Source organism: Anomalospiza imberbis, chromosome 5 (assembly GCF_031753505.1).
Source record: "Anomalospiza imberbis isolate Cuckoo-Finch-1a 21T00152 chromosome 5, ASM3175350v1, whole genome shotgun sequence".
Taxonomy (NCBI): Eukaryota; Metazoa; Chordata; class Aves; order Passeriformes; family Viduidae; genus Anomalospiza; species Anomalospiza imberbis.
The window spans coordinates 49,964,468-49,981,314 of record NC_089685.1 but is presented as its reverse complement, the minus strand read 5'-3'; the positions used below and the strand labels follow the sequence as shown (position 1 = coordinate 49,981,314).

Sequence of the window (16,847 nt, the reverse complement as noted above, 5' to 3'; positions counted from 1 at the left end):
ACATATTAGCTTTACACCAGCAATTCTTTGGAATAATTCTGAACCAGGATCTGAGTAAAACCTGGGAGAGTCCACAGGAAAAGAAAGTATTTATTCATTTCTTCTAACTGAAAAACATGACATGACCTTTTGAAACAGGGACCATCAAAACAGAATAGAGGTCAATACTGTTAGCTGCAAAAACATTCTAAATAACATAAACAGTGCCAATGTCTCTGCTTTCACTGTATTTCTTTCCATGGCCATAGCGAGACTGACAGGGCATGCAAAAATTATTTCACTCTGTGGAGAGCAGCACATTGGTGCATTTCACTTGGAAGAGAGCAGTATCCAACTGTATGTATCATGTATAACTGGTTCAGAGAAATTGCAAAAAGTCTGTATCCCCACTATTTTTCTTTCCTTGGCTATAAATAATTTGTGTTATGAGCCATGTGAAAATGAATTTTTCCACTGCTTGAGAAGGTGAGGCCCCATTTATATTTAAACTCACTGGTACCAAACTTCGTCAAGTGCCTCTTTGAATTTCACAGAGGGTAAGTGTGTCTGCCTCTCATGCTGGGCACAACTACACAGTGGAAACCCATTGTGGTGTGTCTACCAGCTTTGACATTATTTAGTCAAATGTTCCCCTATTATTATTGGGACCGTCTGTGGAGCAGCCATAAACCTGCTGTTTTCAAACATAGTTCTCAAGTGGCTCCTTTAGATGCAGGTTGCAGAAAAATAGCTCCAACTTCACACAGGCTCTGCTCCCCTTTATCCTCAGAAATATAGAAGGATGTAAAGAACTGTATTTCCTCCATAGGGGTTGTACATAAAATGCCCTGATGATACTGTGAGAGTAATTTCAGACTGGGAGGTCTAATGGGCTTTCGGTGCCTTGGGAATAAACCCCAAGGGATTTCTCCCAATGCAGTGAGTCAATATTGTTAAATGATATCTTGCTCATACAAGCTGATGATCTGCTACAAAATATCAAAATGGGACACATGCAGATATGAAAATACAGGCCAGTGAGAAGCCACAGAAGCATTGAAAATTATGGTCAAAACTGTCAGGTGAAGGTATGGTGTAACAAGCAACTCAGCACTCAAGCCTCCTGTTAGCTCTGAAAATGGTTCATTCTATTCCTAAGCAATTAAATACAAACAAAAGCAAAGATAATATTTGCAACAAGAAAGCTAGTTGCAATATTTAAAATTGTAATATTTGAAGGAAAAAACCCCAATTGCAAATTCTGGAGATGGAGCTCAGCAACACCACCACAAAAGCTGTGTGCCCATGTGAACCCAGGAATGAATCCTGGGTTTGCAAATAAAAAAAACAAAACAAAACAAAACAAAACAAAAACCCCCACCCTATAATATAATTATTATAATAAGTATATTAATCGATAATAATAGATTATCCTGTTTTTTCTGAGCATCTCAAAATGTGAGGGAGGCAGTGGAATCAGTTTTAAATAAGAGTACAGAAACTCAGGTGCTTTGTGCTAAGTTCATAGCTACAATTTGACTTGGCTAAGCAGACAGACTGTTATTTTTCTTTTCATGATCTTATGAAGATTAATGGGAATGCGTGCTCCTGTTCACTTGCACCTTTTTTAAGCTCTGCTCAGTAAAATTCATGTTTGGAAGGAGCTGGCTCTGATCAGGGTGCATGTATGCACTTGTGTGTGCACATATAGACACACAGAGATTTGCCTCACTGCATACAAGCCAGGGAACAAATTAAAAAGTAGGGATTTTAGGTAACTTAGAACTTAACATTTCACATAAGCTGCTTAAAGGCAACTGAAAGGGTAATCAACATGCAATCTTCACTTAGCTGCTGAACAATGATGGAAATGGAGATTTCCAGAGCCTCATCACAGGCGGAAGTGAGGATCCTCCTTTCAATGGCTGGACAAATATTTGAACTGATTGTGTCTGTCTAATCCTTTGTAGAATTAAAATGCTACCTAGCATCAGGAAAAGAATATACTCCCAGATCAACCTAAAATAATTACTGAAACTTCATAAGCTTCTTGTTTTTAATAATGAAAGCCAGCATGTTAGAATTAGTAATGCTATTACCAGTATACAGTGGACATCAATATAAATACAGTTTTTGCAAGGTGGGCTGGTTTGCTAGTTCTTTTTGTTCCCTAATTTCCCAGTTTTCCCTTACTTTTCCTCCCTTGCTCTTCCTCATGGTTTTACAAATCACCACTGTCCCCTAAAAATTGGAGCTAGTGTTGCCTTGTTGACACAGATATTAGTTCCCTGCTGCCCACAGACCACAAAGTATAAAGCAGCCACAAAACTTTTTAACCCCATGCTGGAGGTGGAGAAATAGAGGAACAGAAATAGTAACTAACTCATCCACACTTGAATCCAAGCTCAGTGTACAACTTAGAAGGTTACCTGGGGTGCCAATCAGCACAGGCTTGCAGAAAACACCCTGTACTGCATGCTGTTCTATGTTACAAATATTACAGAGCCACCAAAGCTCAGACTGAAATTATTTTGGTATTTGCCTGCCAGTTCTCAATAAAACTTGTAAACTCAGGATTAGTATAAGCAGAAGCTCCCAGGATCCACTTGCAATACTCTAAATGTACTATTGCATAGCATCTTAAATAACACATGCCAGGGATATCTCATTAAGGTAGAAAGATAATTTCATATCCCCAGATTCATTGGATCAGTGCCAATATGAGAAAATCCAAAAGCATCAAGCCAGCTGTTGTGGGGTTAGTTTCCAGGGAGTTGGAAGTCCTAGTTCCAGTTTTACAATGGATTTATCCAACATTAGGGCAAGGTGTAACACTTCCCTGCTTTACTTCACTTGTAAAATTGAGGATTGGTAATTATTACTTGGTATTTTCAGGACCAATACTTTTAAAATGCACTATTATGGAACAAGGTGTTATGAATCCAAGTCATTTGTTATCAAAATTTTAAAGTCAAATTACAGTTGTATTAAATTTCTGGTGTGGGCTTCAGAATGGTTTGATCCAGCAGCAGGTTCCTTGCTGGTAGTGCTTTGCACTGGAAGATTTTGTGAATGTCTGCAGGACTGTTAGGGCCACGTTTACTTTAGGAGGTACAATTGCTGTTCCACCACTCCACCTGAAACTGCACAGTTCATTGCCTCTTGCATGTTTCAGGGAGGAATAATTCTATTTATGCGATACCTTCCATTTGAGGATTACAAAGGACAGCAGCTTATTTTCTTCATTGCATTAGACCTACACAACACTTCTGCAGGAGAGATACATTTAATTAATTATTCTTTAAACAAATGTGAAACAGAGGCAGGTAGGATAGTGTGCAACTTGCCTGCATCAGATAGCTACAAAATGAAATAAAGCATATATTATAGCACCTCTAATTTGAGTTCTGTGCTTCAACAACATCCTCATTTTCCCTCCCACAGTGCTAATTAACTGTAAAGTATGATAGTCATTACTGAACTGAAGTTCCACTAAGTAGCAAATGAAGATTCTCTGTTTAATTAGCTTTATGGCTGGGCTGTGGGACAAGGCATTTTCCTAATTAACAGGATTAAATCTAGACTGGGCAGACAGGAATGAATGTAATTAAAATTTAATCTCCCTCATCCTGAAAACAGGCTGCCCACAAAATAGAGAGCTTTGTGTAAATGCTCTTAGAGCATGGAAAGGTTGAGGCAGGTTTCAACACATTTCCCTCATGTCACTTTCTCAATTTTCACCTGTTATCTTCGCAATTTCACGAAGAAACCTGTCTTCCAACACAGATGGTAATCTGTCACATATGGATTTAGGTGTCAGCTATTCTCCTCCAGGACATATCCACTCTGACATTATCCACCAACCAATCAATAAAAGAGTCTGCCAGGCTGCCAAGAGATCAATCACCTTGTAAAACAAACATTATGTCCTATTATTTTCTTATTAGAGTTAATTAGATTTATAAAACACAAAAACCTTTGCAGGTGAAAAACTCAGAAATGCTGTCATAATAGGTTAGGCCCAGATTTCTCATTTGTAAAAGGGAAGGGATTTACTAAATCTAATATGAAAAGAAAGGATTTTCATTTAAAATTTTTGCTGAACACTGAATTCTTTTCTAACCTTAGAAACATGTTAGTGCAATGCTACGAACCCAAACAGTGCAAGCTGAGGCTGTGACACCAGAATGTGAAGGGGACTGGAGACATAGAGACTGATAGTCTTTTCACTGTCTAGGCTGAGCTAAATGCTAAAACTACCCCTCCTCCCCTGTGCCCCCCTGCCAGAAGCAGAGATAAACCTCACAGGAATCCCAGGAAATAAAACTACTTTTCCTCCTCCTGTAACATTTTAGCAATCAAAATGCTTTTGTCAATCAAAATGCTTTTTATTAAACACTGGAGAGGGAGAAATAAGTGTGCTGTTCAATCTCCCATGTGGACTTGGGGACACCAAAGAATATGTCTCTGTTTTTTCACAGAGCATGTGGAAAGTACAGGACATCAGATTCTGGGAAACTCGGCTGTACCTGTGGCCACGTGGGTGAGCACAGGCAGATCTGAAGGCTGTGGGTAAAACAGTGGGAGAGACCTGTGCAAATACATTGGGCTGACTGCTGACTGACCTTAAGTATTCACACAGCCACTACCACCAGAATAATTCCATGTGCAATGTAATTACTCACACAGCCACACCGCCAGAATAACTCTATGTGTAATGTTTATGCAGCAGGAGCCCAGGCAGAAGAACTAAATTGGTTGCTGCAGGTTAATAACAAGAATAAAAGAGTTAATTCAGTGTTTCTTAAGGAGTAAATCAGACAGAACTGTGGGGCTGACATCCCTGGGCATTTCCTCTGTGCTAGGTGTCACTAAAAAACAAGGCCTGGCTCTTACTGTATTTAATTTTTCCCTATGGTCTGAATGAAGAACAAAGGGGCAAGTGAGATAACTGCACTATTGGACCAAGATACAAGAATCCCTAGGTTTAGTGTATGAACTCAATTTACATTTACTCATGGTTGTTTTCATTTACCCCCTTGGAATTATTAACTGCTCACTAAAGCTCTGTGTTTATTTCCAAGAATCCCAGTTTGCTTCTAGAAAAGTGTTTGTTTAATTAAATAAAATTAATTAAATAAAATTAAAGGCAGTAAAAGGTACTGATGTTCTCTCTAAAATCCCAGTGAAATTGTGCTAGCTTTCCTGGGATAAAGCTACTCCTTCTGAAAGGGGCACTTGAATACAATTAGTCCATGATAATTTAAATAGCTCTCAATGAATCAAAGAAATATGGATGCTGACCAAAAATTAACCCTCCAAAAGTTTTTGAAGACACTACTTCAAGCAGCCTGGGATCTGCTCTGTACCAGGGAAGACAGAGGCATCACTGAGAGCAGGATCTAGTCATATTAAAAAAGAAAACCTGTATTTTATAATGAAAAAAGCAATGATAAAAGAATGAAAAAAATGCTTTAAGTTTTGAATGTTGGAAGTTATGATCTTGTGAGCAGTCAACTCCCAAGTAACAGAAAGCACAGCACACTTTTCCATAATATACTGTGGTTGTTGATCCTCAGGGGGCTTTATATTGTTGAATAAATGCAAGGTCTTTTCAACAACTGAAATGCAAAATATGACCCTCTGAAGCATTAATTTAAAGGATTTGGCATTTTCAAAGGGGAGGTTCATGAAGACAAATAACAACTGCAAGTTTCTAGGGAACAGGGATATTGCCTAGTCATGAAAAAAACCCTAACTTAGTACACATGAATTTATTTTGTGGGGATAGATGGAACCCTTGGGAGGGAATGAAACAGAATGATTTACATGGCAGCTGACCCAAGTCTGCAATTTTTTAATGGAAGATAATTTGTTATATTAAATTTGTCTGTCATGAACAAGTCTACAGCAGACAAATGAATTGAATCTCTTTAAGCCAAAAAAACCCCAAACTCAAGGCACAGTTGAAAACCTAAAAGGCAATTCCTTTAAAATTAGGGAAGGGGCAGTGAAAGTTTCACACATATTCTGGATCAGATAGATTTGCAGCAGCAGTTAGAAAGATTCTGCTCTCTATTCTCTCTCTTTTTTTTTTTCATTCTATTTTCTTCTTTCTGACAAATTTCAACTGTGTTGATATGTAAAAGTTGCATTTTGTTTTTTTTTCCAATAAAAAATCATGGGTTTATAGTTTGATTTTTTGTCACTGAGGTCTGAAACTTCAATTGCCTCTTGGAAAGTCTGAATCAATTATGTCTCTAAATCAGTCACATACGTACTCCTCAGTGCATGTCCAATCGCTCATTTTTCTGATTGCTACACTAGGCTTCTGACCACTGTCACCACCTACCACCAAGAGTCTTCCATCTTTTCCTCCCTCAAATCCTACTCATTCACTCATTTTCTGGTAACCAGCAGCTTTTCCCCCTCTCCAACATCTCTTCCTCTATTTATGGTTTTACCATAACCTCTTCTGAGGCTTCCCCTCAATCAGATACTTTATCACCTCTCTTATCACACACCAACAACAATCAACTCCTTGTTTGCTCTGAAAAAGTGGGGGGGAAAAAATAGAAACCTAGTTTTGACTCACTTCCCAGGGTTAGCAAGTCTAGAAACAGCTGTTTCCAGGGCAGCAGGGCTGGCCCAGATGGTTGTGGTTCTCTCTCTGGACATGACACAGAGCTTTCTAATGAGCTGCTACAGCTGCCTGCTGGATGCTGCTCCGTTTTCCTCACACTGGATTGATCTTTTATGTTCTTTGTCTTGAGACCTGGACAACATCGATGGAATAGCCTAAAATGACTGCAGCCTCAGCGAAAAGGACTTAATGTTTGCTTCTTTAATCCACATTTAGGTAGTTATTTTGAAAATGCTTTTGTAGCTCCCAGGGAACTTGTGCTCTCATCCAATTTGTGAGTCTTATCCACCTCTTCTAAAACAAGCATCTCTTCTGATAAGCTGAACTTGATTATTGTTCTCCCATTGGTTACTCAGGTTTCCCTCTCTCAGTCCTGATGTTTATGATGGTTTATTTTGGACACAGATGGTCTCACATCTCGCTTAGAGTCTTAGCAAACAAAAAATAACCTCAAAACTGCCTCTGTGTTTTAATATTCTCTTTTGGCTTTAGTCTTTCATTTGTCATTCCTAGAAAATAAGTTCCCTTTGTGTTTTCTTCTCTCACCAGCTACAAGCCTACCTGTTATCTCTGCAGCATGCGTGTGGTTGATTCATGTGCCAAAACCTTCCCTGTAGGGGCATTTAGTGGGTCAAACTATATGACTTGTCTCTGGGCTTCCCCAAAGTGTGTGTTCTGAAAATCTTGCCAGTAATCATGCCCTGAACAGGACTGCTGTTTTCATGATAAAATCCCTAATTTTCCTCTCAATTAATGTTGCTTTTGTTACCTTTTTTTGGTTCTATTGTTTCACAGAATGAAATCACCCACTGGCTGCCTTTGGTTACTTGTTGTCACAAATGCCCCTATTTTTTTAATCATATGGTTTTGTCAGAAAAAGAGGAGTACTGGGAAGGGGAAGAGACAGGGTGATCTAGCTGCTGCAACATTTTTCAAGAAAAATCTGCTGGTTTCTGTAAATCAGTTGAGCAGTTTGGCATTCACACAAATCTGCCTTTACCAAGAAGGCTTCCTGCTTACTTCCTGAAAATGGCATGTGGTGTCAAAACCCTTTAACTGTGCAGAAGTACTGGACAATGGTCAGAACTGGTTTGTCAGAAGGTAATTTTAAGGAAGTTTGGCTATTTTAATGGAACATTTAATTGCACATTTAATCTGTGCACCACACATATATAGACAATTATTATTTCAAATTAATGTTTTTGTTCCTCCTAAAAGCACTAATCTAACTACTGTAGAACCCACATTTCACTATTATCATTCTTGAGCTCAGTCTCATGTTAATGAATTAATTTAAGCACCGACTTCTCATGTAAGGCAAAGATGGTCCTCTGTCAATGCAAAGACATAAGAGGTTTTTGTATTTATTTTTCTTTCCTTGTTTTTAGGATAAAAGACCGATCTCAGCCACAAGATTTGTATTTGCCTTATGATCAGCATGGAGAGGGAAAAGGTATTTTTTGTTCTGCTATGTGGCTGTAGTGGCTTGTGATTATACCTGATCTATTTTCTGATAGCTCTTTGCTTGCAGGTACAGAGAAGCAAACTCAAATGGTGCTTATTTTTGAATACACACTTATTTTGAGTGGCAAGCACTGGGAGGGTAACTTTCTGTAGCTTGAAAGCAGAGTTGTGTATGGAATCTGATAGAAGTGGAGTTGCTTATGGTGAATTATGAAAACTAGATCTTGATTTGATTATTGGGAAGTTTAATCTTGGCTGAAGTTGATGAGAAGTAGGGAGAAAGGCATCTGGTGGGGGAGGAATGGCTCAGAATGAACCACTTCAGTAAACACCTAAGGGTTGCTAAAAGACAACACATTCTTTAATAGCTAACTTCTAAACCTCCACCCCCTGACTTCAGACAGCTTGTGGACTGGCTTTGCCAAAATAATTTGATAAAATCATTTGGCTTTGGCCTGTCACTCAAAAAAATCAAGGCACTCTGATTTCCCTGGAGGAGAATGTATTTCAGAGGGAAGAACACTGAAGGAAACTGCAGAGGGACTGAGAATTTGTCCTGCACTGACTTCCACATCTGAATGGACAACACAGGCCTCTTTGCACCACTATATTAACACTTCTTCTTATATTTTGGTTCTATTATTGAGCTCAAGGAGAGGCACTGTGTTCCTTGTTAGGCTCTAAGGGGAAGTGGAAAGGCTAACCCAGTTCAGGAATATTGCCAAGGCAAGTAAAGTGGGTACCCTAGAGGTTGGGATTAAACTCTTTCCATGTCCTTAGGAGCAGGTTATTGCAATAAGATGAGTTCAGAGGGTGCCAGCTGCCCCATGTTATTTCCCAATGCACACCTCTTTAAGCTTGTGCAAATAGGAGGTAGCTGAACCATATGATGTAAGATCTAATTTGATCCAATCCCATCAGGAATTACCAAAGGCTGATGTACTTATTTTCCCTTGGGGTCACCTATTCTTCTGACTATATTCTAGATCACAGTTCACTGAGGGATTCCTGAGAGAAGTAAAAGGCATGAGGTGAAAAATGAAATTTGATGCCCCAGAGGGCTGATGCATAGGAGAGAGGATGGAGATTCTACTTGGGTATCCACAGTGGGGACAACAGTGGCCTTGGGGATCAAATGAAGAGTCACACCAAGTGCAGTCTACATAAAGGCCTGAGGATGACAACCTCTGTTTTAAAAATGAAACAGCAAATTTCAGTGCCTTTCCTACTGAGGTTCTTGACTTGAAATCCCACGAGCATTCAGTTTTCTGAAATGTTTGAGACATTTTCCCTTAAAAAGTCAGAAGTGTATCTGACTTGTTACCCTAAAACATTTGTACTACTTGCCACTCCCAAGGATCATAAAGTGGTTTATGTCAGCTTCTTCATAGAGTCTAAGCACTAAGTGTATCTCAATCTCGTTCCACTTGCAAAGTTGGGTATTTGTTTTTCCAGCAGAGTAAGCTGAAGTGTGCTGAGGGTAATCCTGTCCTTCCCCTAGGTACTTTTGACAGACTCTAAGCAACATGCACACTGTGGCTCTGGTATATCCCAGAGTGATCCAGCCCAGATACCTTCATTTATGTGCAGCAAGCAGAGAGATGCTACTCATCAGCTTAAAGGAAAAGCTGCCCGCACTCACTCCCTGTCACTGCACCTTTGACTAAGGTCAGGCTAAGGGACCATCTCCTATATGGTCCTTTCCAAACCAAACTATGAATCCAAGGCACTATTTCAGCAGAATGTTACAAAATTGAATGTGCTATACACCACGTTTCTGTGGCATGAAGCACTGACATTATGAACCAGAATCAAATGTAAAAGTACAATCACTCTAATAACTATCTAAATTCTCCCAAAGATAAGACATGTAAGTAGATGGCCATGGTGCAGTGAGCAAGGAAAATGTAATCAGAAGAAAAGGGAATAAGACAAGCAGGTCTCTGCCCTGTCTGGCTTGCCAGACATCCTCTTCAAAAACCCACTGCTGCTTGTAATTCTGTAGCTGACATTTATGCTGACATTTCCTGGTATCACAGCACTCTGACTGCAGAGGAGGTGATGACTGTCAGCAACTTCTTTCATTTGAATTTATTCTTTCATAACATTTGCGTGTATGTTTTTTCCTTTTTTTTAAATTTTTTTGAGAAAGCACTAGAAAATGGTAACGGCTTGTTATGGCTAATGGCTCATAATGCTTAAGTTCCTCAAAAACCCTATGTGTCTGTGTGGAGGGACCTAAACTGACCTCTTCACATGTGTTGAAAAAAAAATTCATGTTGCTAGAGAAAGGTGAGCTGGGAAAAGGTCTCTTTGTAAGCCCCAGGACCTGCTCTAAGGCCACTGATATTCCTTGCATGGCGTGGAGCATCACAGATATTGCACACACTGCTCACGGGAGGTGCACAGAAAGAAGCTGTGGATTCAAAGCAGGAGTAGTCACACAGCTATGAAGAGATTTGCCTCTAAATGTTAAAGTTTAAACTCTTCAGGAGATAATTTAAATGCCTTTCCATTTAAAACGATGATGTATGTGAAAAAATTCAACCAAGGAAAGCTTAGTATTTAGGTGACTACTTTCAATGAGATCACTTTACAAATAAGGGGAAAAAAGTTCATTCCCATGAAATCATTTGGGCGGGTCTTGTATTTTTTTTTCTTAGCAAAACCATTGCATTAAGGCAACAAATTAAAAAAAACATAGTACTCTGAAATTTACCTAATCAATCACAGTGAAATAAAGGTATTATCATAATTCAGACAAGCTAATAGTGGATGCACGAGATTAAGACCTATATCTTACTATTAATAAACAGTAAAAATAACCTGTGTTCTGTCTGGTGTACCTTTTTAAAGAAGAAGAGGAAACATTTTCAGTTTCATGTGAATTGACAGGGACTGACAAGATGCAATTCTAAGTGCTCTAGTCAATTTAATCCAATTTAAAGAAAAAAAACTGAAACAAAATTTAAGTAATTTCGATTAATGGAAGTATGGAGGAAATCATGACTGTTTACAGATACTCTGTAGCCAGGAAATGAAGCCAAATTGGCCAGCTGAACTGTTGACTATGAGCTTTTCACTTAGTGTTAGTGTGTTCTGAATGAAAAGAGAGGAAAGCCTTCAGCATCTGAGTCATAATCTTATACCAAACTGATGTCAAACATTAATTTAAAGCATTTAATTTAATGAAACCTTTCAGTTCATACTTAACAAAACATTTCATACTTTATTTCATTGGAACTCATTCTCTAAAAAAAGCTCTTTTCTCATTTTGAAATTCCATTTTCAAAATTTAATTCACCTTCAGGCTTTCATTTTTTTGTGTACTCAAAACTGATCTAAAACGCATTTTCCTGCTGTAATAGGCTGCAATTAAGCAAGATAAAAAAATGTAATTACTATATCAAGCTAGCACAGCCAGTGCAAAATATCCCTTTTATTTCAAATAAACTTTGATGCAGTTCTTTGAGATTTTTCATTAATCTCTACACTCCTTCTTACATTAATCTCTACACTGCCTTCTTTTTTTTTTTTTTTTCCCCTAGATTGCTTAATGATAAAGAAGGCTTCAGAGCTGAGTTACTGGACAGATCATTCAGCACTCAGGCATTTCTGATACTCCCACTGCAGCACAGTCAAGTATTTAAGCGCGTCAGTGCCACATTTCTTTGCTGCGTCGGAATGCTGAAGGATGGGGGCCTATTTCGAGGAAGTGGAGAGCCCACCCCATTGCTGGGTCACCATGACAATGAGACAGCAGGAAGGAGAAATGTTTGCCATGCAGGCCCATAACCCCAGCGTAACACTGCTCTGGTTAAATATGCCAGAGCGCTGCGAAGGGCGGACCGAGTGTCACACAGCCAAGAAAATGCTGCATCTCTAGGTGGGGATGTGGAGGGAACTTTGTGTCCCCTAAACACACGTGTGTGAGGTCACCTGGGCTTGGCACAGACCTGTTCCTGCACAGGAATTGATCCTGTGGCATTTAGTCACAGCTGGTGGCACATTATGAACACCTAATACCACATTGCTGCTAAACCCTCTGACATTCCAGCCCAGCTGACTATCCCAAAATCCTGTTGTCAGGTTCCTTCCCCTTAAGGGTGGACCGTCACAAGATGCAAATTAAATGATGAAATACGGGTGAAATGATACAAATCAGGAAATCAAGTGAACAAAATAATCCATAACTTGCTATTACCAAACATCTGTGGGACGTGCCAAGTTAAGTAGAACTTTTTGGATGTTTGTGGGAAAGTCATAGTTAAGATGTTGCTTTTGCTCAATGACCCTTTGAAATCCAGTTTCTCCTGCTTAAAACTTCTGTTTGCTGTGCTATTTGACTGTAGGAGCTCAGCAAGGGCTGCAGCCTGCACAGTTCCTCTATGCCTAGGTGCAGAGTGCTGGGAAGAAAGCAGCAGAGTGCTGCTTTATTTGGGCACAAGAGTGCCTGGGGGCACAGCTTCTTTGTTAATCCCAGGGCAGAAATGGAGCATATATATCATACACATGGTCATGCATTTTACACCATGCTAGAAGCTTGTGGCCTTTCCTACTGCTCTGATTCTCTTAGAGAAGCCACAAAGGAAAGTCTCTGTCTCTCTCAGACACCATCTTTTGCCATCATTCTCAGTCCTGTCTCCTCTAGCTGCCCTCAGGAAGGTGAGCTCTTTATTGTTTGGTCTAGTTTGGCAGATGGATTTAAACAATCTTCAGAAATCTGTGCTAAGTCTAATTTTGTCTGGCTTCACTCCTCTTGAACCCTACAAGTCTTCTGCAAATGAGCCTCCTTCACTATCAGTTACCCAAGCTATATTTAGTATAATTAAAATGCTGAACTGATGAATCTTCTCACTGAGGGCAGAATGGAGCTGGATCCAAGGAAAGGTCACTCAGCAGGAAGGAGGCACAGAAACCAACAAGCAAGGGAGATGAGGAGCACAGAACCTCTGATATGCTCAACACAGAGGATATTAAAATTGGGTAGGAGGTAATCAGCAATAAGCATCCCGGGCCTCTACGTCTTTTAATCTCCAGTCTCCCTTTCTGGCTGAATTGGCTGAATTCTGTGGGATAACTTGGTAGACATTCAAGGAAGTGCCCTCCACTATTTCCTCATGTGTAGCACAATAATCAACAGCATCAAATGAACTGAGCATCAAGCTGGCATCACCCAGTTACAATGGCAGTAGAAATTAAATAGCATTAATTAGAGGGAGAACATGGAACCCTTTCTGCCTGGAATGTCTCTTCTCTTAGCTGTCAAAAGCCTCCATGGTTTGGCTTGTTAAGAGCCAAGCTGACAGGAAAGCTGAAGGGAATATAGGAGCATTCTCCATCGTGTGCCAAGCCAACTGAAGGATGATTTGACTTCAAGTCTGACTTTTAAAAGACAGCAAAAGGTTAATGAACTTTTATCCCAGTGCCATTAATACATCTGAAGATCATTCTAACTAGACCACAGACAACACTTTCGCTCTTATTTCAGTGCAAGACCAGGTAAGTTATGTATGTAATGGAGAAATCAGAGATTTTTAATCAGAGATTAAAAAGGTTTTTCAAGTTTCTAGAAAACAAAGCAATCCTTTGGACAGGAGTCTTCCTATGTGCTCTGCAGATACCTGTATGTATTCCATGTTAAAATTATCTCAACGATTTTCCCCCCAAATTTACTGACATTTGATATAAACCAGACCGTACTCTGCATTAAAAAAGGAGCTTGATTCTCTGAGGAACAATGAACTCCCATTTCTCACTACAGAAGAGGTCAACCTCTTGCAAAACCACTGAAGGCAGGTTCCTTGTATTACTTGGAAGTTGCTCTGCTACACCTTCCATTCTCTGATACACTGGGAAGGGCCAGGAGAAATATCAGATTTTTAGTCAGGACTCAGTTCTGTACTCTGTGATTTAAATTCCTGTCAGCTTCCATGATAGAACTACAGAATGGGAACCGAGATATTCCAACAAAGCATAGAACAATTAGTTACATTTAAAAGGGTTTCTTTGCCACCTTTTGGCAATCAAGCATGTTTGCATAAACTCTTTTTTAAGAACTTGTCTTTCCTTTTGTATGTATACTTGCCTTTTTTCTATTCTAAACAATTAATGCAATTCCCAACTACTAAACAAAATCTGTGGACATTTTGGACAGTCAACTTTTTTTCCCATTACATGTCTACACAATGCCTAAAATTGACTAGAGTCCTGACTGTTGAACAGAACCACCTAGAAATGTTTGTTATTTAGAAAAATAGTATTTCTATTTCACGAATTTAAAAAAAATTAATTCATTCACTTAAAAAATAAGAAAGAAATGTGTCAGCAGATTTCCATAAACTACCAGTATAGCAAAAGCACATTATTGAGGAAATCACCTACAAGTAAGCTAGAATTACACATTAATAAATTATCCTACATCCACTTTGCAATACCCAGAAGTTCAGATGTTTCTTTGAGTCTTATTTAAGCCACTTGAATCCAAGCTTCTACATAATTTCATGTAGTAGCTGCACCATGTAAAATGGCTCAGAGAGGAAGATGTCGAAATGGACTAAAAGAAATCACAGTCTTTCCAATAAAAACATTATTTTTGGTCAACATTATTTGCTAAATTAAACCTAAACATATTAATCATTTTGCTCTACCCACAATTGCATTTTTCAGTTAATATAGTAATTCTCCTTCCAGTTCCTCTCAGCTTTTCTTACATGCCCTACATCTCTACTTTCCCTTAACAGACAATGGCATATCTTTCTCCTATATTTAGAAACATAACCTCCCTTAAAACGATATTCTATGAGAAACCTCACTTGGACATGCTGTGATGCTCCATGGACTTGAAAACTGTGCCCAAGAAAGACAGGATGTGACAGCTCCATGATCCCTGAAGATGCTTTAAAGGGCATCCACGAGATAATCCCTTGCTCTTACCACACAGATGTAAAATTACAGCTGGAGGAACAGGGGACTGGATATATGAGAAACTGAGGGCCAGTCAAATCAAGGAGGGTAAAGAGGAAAAAGAAATCCAAGGAGAAAACTTGTGCTGATCACTCTCTTTTCTTTTCTAGAGAATGCAGAGGAAGGAATATGTGCACACTATCTTTCTCCTGCCTGGTCTTTTCCAGGCTTTACCTATCAGCAAGAGGAGCCAAGAGGACATCAATGTCACTCCACCAAAAAGTTCACTTTTGCCCTCAGGAGATAGCAATCCTACAGAGAATCCCCTCTGACTAAGGGCTGCCTGCAAAAACTGTGCAAGAAACTTCACTGGTCAGTTTAAGTGCAGGATGTTTTGTGCACGGGTTTAAATGGAAAATCACTTCAGCTTCAGGAGAGCAGGATCTAGCTGAGAACTCTCACAGTGCAATACATAAGATAAGTTTTATTAATTAAATCAAATGCAAAATGTATATTTTTACCATTTTCCTAAAATGTCAATAATAATTAAAAAGAAATGGCTTGTTGCTTTATCAAACCATCTGACTTAATTTCTAATGTCTGCTTATTTTAAGAAAGTAAGAAAGAATCAGCAGCATCATAAAAATACAGATTCTATTTCTTATATTTTCTACTCATAAAAAGGGGGAAAAGCAAAATGTGAAATAGCTTAGAGCTAAGGTATTTGGTTTGAGGATCAGTAGAATATTTCATTTTTCTGCAGGAATAATTATAGTCTTGATTATTATATAAATATAGTTTCATGTTAGTTCTCTGGCCAAATGTCTAAATTTAGAATTACTCTTTTTATTCATGACACAGTTTCAATAATAAACATTATGATCAAGCCTAGGTGCATGGTACATTATTAAAATGCCTCCTTTTTAAGCGCTTGATGGAATCACTGTTACTGTTCTGCTATGGCTTAGCTAGTCTGCTGATAAAAACGAAGATTTATTTTTATGTGGCTTGAACTAAGATGACTGAGTTTTGATGTGCGCTCACCCTTAACTATTAACATTGTGTGTGATGGCAGCTTAAATGTTTTATTTGCAAATGAACAGGCAAATGGACTGTTATTTCTATAAATACTAACAGGATCATGCCCAAGCACCAGGATTTTTCAGCCTGGAGCAAGAGGAAACCACACATTTTCTGTTTATTTTTGTGGGTTTTACTATTTAAAGTAACATCAAGCTCTGGACTAAGGACATTCTGACATTTCTGGTTAATCTGAAGAAAAAAGAGTCACAATAATTTCTTAGCAAGTTAGGTCAAATTAAGCTAAATCACTGAGTGATGAAAATTATTCTCTGTGACAAGAATATATGCCATGTCCTCCTGGATCTCCATCTCCAAGTCTTTTGCAAAGAAGCTCAAAAGGAATACACAGGAAACTGGGAGAATGGGAAAATGGTTGACGGATGGCCTGGTCCTACCAACACGTACCCAAATCTCCTCATGTGCCATTGGCGTGTGACTGCAGGGACATTTGAGAGCTGTCCCTGTCTCCTTAACTGCGAGCACATGCTGACAGTGCTATCAGATGCTGTTTGCTGCTCTCTTTTCCCCTGACCCCAGCTTTAACACACACATGAAAGACAGAATAGCAAGGCTCTCGTGCTGCCTTTGGAGCAGTAAAACCTGAACATCAGCCGTGTGTTTTAGGCTCCTGCATTTGTCAATGTTATTTTGGTTTTCCTTTGGAGCTGGTTATTTATCTTTTGAAGGTGCAGAAATGACCAAGTGTCTGGGTTTTTTTCTGAGCAATACCTGGCTTCACTCAGTAATAAGCAGTTGATTATTCTCAGGTAAC

At 39.0% G+C, this 16,847-nt stretch overlaps 1 protein-coding gene across 7 annotated transcripts in view; it reads right to left on the bottom strand.

Annotated features, from left to right (window-relative positions):
• Window positions 1-16,847, bottom strand: part of SCUBE1 (signal peptide, CUB domain and EGF like domain containing 1) — a 222,588-nt gene that overhangs the window by 46,423 nt on the left and 159,318 nt on the right. The gene's annotated exons all lie outside the window — the stretch shown is intronic.